This window comes from Epargyreus clarus, unplaced genomic scaffold (assembly GCF_041222505.1).
Source record: "Epargyreus clarus isolate Ecla_fem2 unplaced genomic scaffold, WU_Ecla_fem_2.2 ptg000002l, whole genome shotgun sequence".
NCBI lineage: Eukaryota > Metazoa > Arthropoda > Insecta > Lepidoptera > Hesperiidae > Epargyreus > Epargyreus clarus.
In genome coordinates, this window is record NW_027332210.1 from 8,164,612 (window position 1) to 8,171,996 (window position 7,385).

A 7,385-nucleotide genomic window follows, 5' to 3' on the forward strand; every position below is an offset into this window, starting at 1 on the left:
ACTTGAACAAAGAGTAGGGGTTTTAATAAAACGCATATTTTCTTCACATACACGTCTATTTCATCTCACATCACAACACATAGATAGATGACTAGAACAAGATAAAGTTTGACACAGAATTAAGAATAAATAATTAATCTAAGTCTAAATACGTCAAATGCTACTGATGTGGATTATTTATTGTTTCTATGTGATATGCAGTGTATACAATATCTAAATTAGCAAAGCAATTTTTTATTGATCTACCAATATGAACGATTGAGGTTAAGTTAATCAGAGAATGTGACTAATGTCTGTCATTACTCATTATTAATAATCCATCCATCCAATTCTTCCCTACAGAAGATCGAAATTTGATAACGTTATGATGAATAAATTGTAAAATGTCGATCTTTCGTAGACAAGGCATTGGATAGATTGATAATTGATACCCGGCGTATATAAGTTGATTTATCACAAAGGATTATTTGGACAATATTTTCTGAATTTAATAATTTATTGGTGTCGTAGTCCGTTATATTATGTTCATATAATATTATGGTGGATTTTTCTATGAAGCTGTGTAGCTGGAGGTACTATATTTTCTCAATCTATTGAATTTATTATTATTGAGGCCCAGAAAATCTTTCGACTGCATTTTTGATGCACTAAAATTAGCGCCAAAACGAAAAAAATCCAGACCTCTCAAAGATAACTTATAAAGAAGACTTTGTTTAAAACTCGAGATTATAAAACAATAGATATTAAAAATATATAGAAATAAGTCGAAGACAGTCCCTTTTACAAAAAGTTGCTTTTCAGATGACACCCATTTTCATTGAACAATTTTTAATAACAATAAAATGTAAATCGTAAAAATATCGATTTCTTAACATACATCTATATTTCACTAAAATATATTAACAAACATTAAAAAATTACATTTATTTAAATAAAATGCCTTTTGGCGACTTATATTACACAATACAGGACACAATGGAATTAATACTGCAATAACAGGCACAAATATATTATTTAATGTATATATGAAAATCACTACTATTATATGGTTGCTTTTATTTCTATTATTGCACATATTCCACTATTACTTTTAACGTACTTATACTTTTTGCAAAGCTTTTTAATTTTATGTAAATGGCTTAATTGTAATCATTTATTTTACGTAACTTTATGGTGATATTATATATTTTTTACTATTTTTTTTTTCTAAAACACTAGTAAACTGTCTATGAACGTGATATTTTCTATTAAATGCTCTTTACATTATGTAATTAAACTTAAATTAGAATCGTTCGGCTAATAGTTAATGAAGAGCCCGTATAAGCCTCCTACATAGATAAGTAAAGATTACTCACGCCAAGCAAGAAAATGTAGTTTTTATTACAAATGAAACGTCATTTCTCCGCACTTTTTCTTCGATTTCGTGTTGTTTTTGCACCATTTTACTGCACATGTCTGCATTGTTCCGCGGAAATTACACCATGACAGTCGGAGGCGTAATGGGCTTCCTTCAATTACAAGGCGGTGAGATATCTATACTAATCTATGGCCTCCTATAAATGCAAATATAGACTGCAATAATATACCTACTGCCTTTAGATTACACTTTGTTTAGAAATAAATTTACTTTAAATTGAAATTTTTGTACCCACAGTAATCAAAGCTCCTATCCTAAACCAACATGTTACATATCTTTTATCCTCATCTATGATTCTTCGATAAAAATGAGTTAAAATTAGGTACGCATATTTTATGACGGTTATGCAATATATGTGTGGTATACGATATTTACACAATGTAAAGAACACCTATTTAATACATTAATATTTATTACATAATACATATTACTAAAAATATGCATATTTTTCATTTTTATCAACTTCCCGACCAACACAAATAGACAAGACTAGAAATCGTACTGTTCTAGGTGTAAAATTATACAATAGATTTATATTTTCAAAATACCTACATTTTGAAAATAAGGTTTTCTAAAAAAGGCAGGGCAAGGCGGATGGGAGCTGCGTTTTTGTTTAAATGTGTTGATCGGATAGTTCAATATTAAAACTATTTTTTTTTTAACAGTAACTTTATTTGGTTTATAATATTAGCATATGTGTAGCTCATTCTATGTCCCCATTGGCAGTGTGGGTGAAGATATATGTATACAGCAACAATGTCTTAGGTATTTTGGTAGTCAATCTAACTGTATCAAAAAATCTAGAAGTGTTGTACTGACGACAACTGATGTGGAGCTATTACTGACTTCTACCTACATTGAAACTGTATAATATACAAAATCACACACACATAGACAAATCATCTACCACTATAATTATTTACTATCAAAAATATACATACCTACCTACTAATGTAAAATGTATGAAACGGCGGGAAATAACAAAATTTGGGTACAAAAATGAGACTAGGTAGTTTGATACTTATATATTGCAGAGAATTTACTAACAGTAGTTAACTAAATGCATTTAATTTAACTCTAAAGTAATTCCTATCACGCGGGTTCGTACCCACATGCATACCAATCCTATCTTACTATTTCATAGATATAGTCCGCGCCAAACTTCTAGTCCGCTCTAAAGTTGTTGCGCGCAGGTGTAGTCAGGGAGCCAATAGGATCGAACACAACTACAAGCATATACTGCGTAGCAACAGTAAGGGCACACTAACGCAGCTATCTCCCCGTGGGCGAGAGCGAGCAGCGGACGGGTGCCTTTATGTGTCGCGCTGTCTTCGTCCCGCTAATATCTACAATTTGCTGTTGCGACGCGACTCATTTCTATATTCAGAGCGGACTAGAAGTTTGGCGCGGACTGTAGTTTTTCTCTTCTGTTGTCTCAGTAATTGAAATGGATCAATGCACGCATGCTGTTGAGATACACTCGTGATAAGAATAATGCCCTAACAAAACATTTTTCTTTGAATGTTATGTACACATGAAGACTTCTTACCATGACTAAGTATATTTAGCTATTTTTAATTTATTAGGTTTTCCTTACGTACAAAATGTGAAAAGCCAGGCAGTTCTATTTTAATTTGTGTTTCCATAATATCTGATACGATATTAGTATATACATGTTTCGAATAACATTCATATACATCAATAATGGTATTTTTAATGGAAATTATGTAATAACTATCTTAAACTATGTGATTATGCATGAAAGTTTTTTTTCAAATACGCTACTTGAACGCTAAAAGTTGGTAAAACTTGAAGTAAGTATACCTATACTATTAACTATTTTATTTAAAATAGATTAATGTCTCTACTTTATTTTTTCTGTCGCACTATTCTAATGAATTAAGATTTATTCTAATCATCCTATTTTTGAATTATAGGACATTACAGTGGGAAAGGTCGCATATCGACCTTAATTCACAAATCAGCCACCTCCAATTTTTGTCAAAATGTTTTTTTTATTTATTTTGATAATAAATGGCGTTGAACGAAATCAAAATAAATAAAACAAAAACATTTTGAAAAAAGTGGAGTTGGCTGATTTGCAAATTAAGGTATCGATATATTGAATCATAATAGTATATTATGATAAATAACATGTCAATAAATTCATATGTATATTAAAGAGTAAAAAAATAGGCAGGTATCGTTTCGTATACATAAAATAACACTCTCCGATATTCTTTATTGGTGGTGAATACCAATACCGTATCAGATATTATGAGAACGATATTACTTATCCATTAAAATAAACTCCAAAACTCGTATAAATATTAAAATATACTGTATTGATATATAATATTATATATTATGTACTGTTATATGTTTTATCTGAAATAGAGAATATTATTGCACGTCACGTTAAGAGCACATAAATAATTGGAAGAACATTTTTGAGGAACTTTTTTTCATACGATATTCGATAATAATGGTGTGGTTGTCGCGAATATTGAGAAACGTTTCAAAGACTGAAGAAATATAGGATTTTATGAGTAATATTGTGTGACAAATTGATTAAAAATGAATCAATTACAGTGGAAAATATCAATTTCTATGAATTATCCTCACTATATAAATATTTAAATTATTTTGTTTACTGTATTAAGTTAATACAATAATATTATTAAAATGAAAAAAATGTACACCTCGTTATAAAATTAATGAATTAAAATTTAAAAATAAATATACACACATAATAATTACTTAATTAATAATTAATAAGATTATAAACATACATTACTATAAGTATAAAATATGTGTTATTTATTCGAGCTATGCGCGATATTTTATGACGGTATAGTTCACGCCAAACTGCTAGTCCGCTCTGAAGTTGTTGCGAGCAGGTGTAGTCATACAATTTGCTATGACGACGCGGTTCATTTCTATATTCAGAGGGGAGTAGCAGTTTAACGCGGACTATATGCATATTAAAAAAGCGTGTGTTACTAATAAAAGCGCGCAATGAGACAACTTCTATGGTGTAATTAATACACTTAATATGTTTATAACGCAGCAAATGACTAGAATAAAACATTATGTGTTACATCGGCGTCCAACTTCATCCCATGCTGAAAACACTTCGTCCAAACGCACTAAAAGAAGTATAACTTCAATTAATAGCCGCTGTTGAAGACCAAATATTTTGTGATTAAAACTATTTTCCCAGCTATATTAACAAATAGCTATATAACACATGTGAACGAATTTTAAACGTATATGAAATATTTCAAAATCAGCTGACTTCTATAATAAACAAATGCCTAAAGACATTTTTTCAAGTTAATCTAATTACGGCTATCGAAAAATATGACTTATACCTACATACAATATACGTTAACACATACATAAATATAAATATACTTTATAATTGAACTGATTATTATAACAAATATAATTTAATTATAATATTTTATATCACGGCGTGCGTAAATGGACGTTTTACGCACGCTTCGCGTGCGCAAAACCCCCATTTCCGACCCCGTAATATAAAATTTTATACAACACGCGGACGAAAAATGTTTTTCTGACAAGTGTGAGTTTGCAGGCCGAGCCGCAGGCGAGGACTGCAATCACACGAAAATTTTTCGTCCTCGTATTGTAATGTACTATTTTTATTCAAATGAGTATTTTAACTTCAAAACGTAAAATATACAATTTAGTGGCACTACATAAACTGTTATAGTGAGTATTTTTATATTACCCTTAAATATAAATTAGCACAAAATAATTCAACATTTTAAATATTACATCCTAATTTTAAACAACAACTCACTATGGATCTTAGCTAATGTAACTAAATGGAATATCATTTATATTTTTATTTATTATTTATATTTTGTTTTGTAGACGATCTATCTAAAGTTTAAATTATTTCGTTAAACGTTTACGAAGATATTGCCAGCGCTAAATAAACTTCTTCAATATTTTTATACCTAATATAACGTATAGTATTGACTCTTAAGACGAATGATTTTCAACATACCTAAAAATCTAATCTAATACTTTTATAAATTTTAATTATTATGTAACGTGTACTTAGGATCCGCGGTTTTTAATTTTTTTATTGCCGATATATAGAACCAGCGTGGATCGTAATCACGTTAATCAGTTAGTGTCGTGTGTCGAGATATGGTATGGTTTGTGTGGTACGGGATACCTAATTTTCCGAGGCGTTCCAGCTTAGTCCTCAGGAGTAGCGGCGCATCTGTGAGCACAATATCCACTTACCATCAGGTTGACTGTATGCTCGTCTGCTACTCCTATATTAAAAAAAGAAAACGATCTACAGGTAAGTTAGATAGATTAGTCAACGGTTTCTCTATAATCACGATCGGCGGAACAGTCGCAATATCGGCAATAAATAAATTAAATCTCACATCGTGAATATCCGTTACATATTAAAATGTTGTTATTCCGTGATAATATTAATCTAAAATATACGTTTATAAATGTTTGAAAGGCGTGGCACAATGCAAAATTGCAAATCAATTACCCTGTGCTGTAAAACAGTACTTTATAATTGCTTAGGTGAAGTGGACAACACTTATAATACGGTAATGGCAAGGCATAGCCCTAATTAAGACTACACTGATTATGTCAATATAAATTTTAATACACCTATGACATCAATATACTATTATGACATAATATGTATGCTCCGAATTGATACTGTCGAAGCACGGCCACTCCTAAAGAATGACCAAAAATGAATATATAGCTGTTATATATCAATTTACTATCTATTTAACTATGATATACTGATAAAAATATTTGGGTTTAATAAAATTTCAAAATTTTGCCACAGCATGGCTGCTGTAGTAGTAACGTGGCTATGTTTTGGCGCTAACATCGTTTTTTTACTATTTTTGGCAAACTTTCAATTTTTGTCACACTTTTTGGTATTGCCAATGCACTAAGATTATGGTTTGGTGATATTGGATATTACTAGACAATGTTAACTAATATTTAAAATTGTATACCCTAAGGTATATATTTTACAAGAACAAATATTTTTATTATTAACTGTTTCCGATTAACCCCAATTGATATATGACGATATAACTTTTTCACTTAAAATACCTAAAATGGTAGTGAAATTATGTCTATTTTTTAATACTTCACAATGACTAGTTTGGTTGTTTGGGAAATATATAAATTAATCTTAAATAGGTAAATGTTATACGCACCCAAATAAATAAACTTACGTAAAGAAAACATTACATCACTAATTATGAAATTTTACCATACATTATTTATTAATGTATGGTTTTGACTATACATATACCTAATATTTTGGTGTTATATGACGATTTTCAATAAAATACCCTTTTAGATCCCTATAAGAAAAATAAGGATTGTAAAAGAATGAATAATAAAAAAATGAATGAAAATTTCATTTTTTTAATATAAATATTTTTGGACTTTTTTGGAAGTTTTAATAGAACCTACACTTTGGCAAACCGATGTTACTTTTTTGGTTTAAGTTTTGGCCATTTCCAATTCGATAAATGATTTTATCTATTAAAAATATCATTAGTACATTTTCAGATCAATGTACTTATTTTTTTTCTCGAATTTTCTTCACTAAGTAACATAATTTTAACCGAAGCAAGTTTGACAACATGTGTTGCCTTCTGTGGTTGCCTTAAAATATTGCAAGTATTCTCCATAATGAAGTGAATAAATAATAATTCGTATCAATATGGAGAATCTTTGTAATATTCTCTATCACGTACAATAATTAAAAGCAACGATTTCTATAAACATTTCCCTACTGACGCAATCGGGTAGAAATACGCAAAAATCAATGATAAGCGAGGAATTCCGCGATGGAATAATTTATGTTAACAATTGTTAATATTATACATAAATTACGTTGTTAATAGATCAGCTTTCTGAAAAATATTATCAG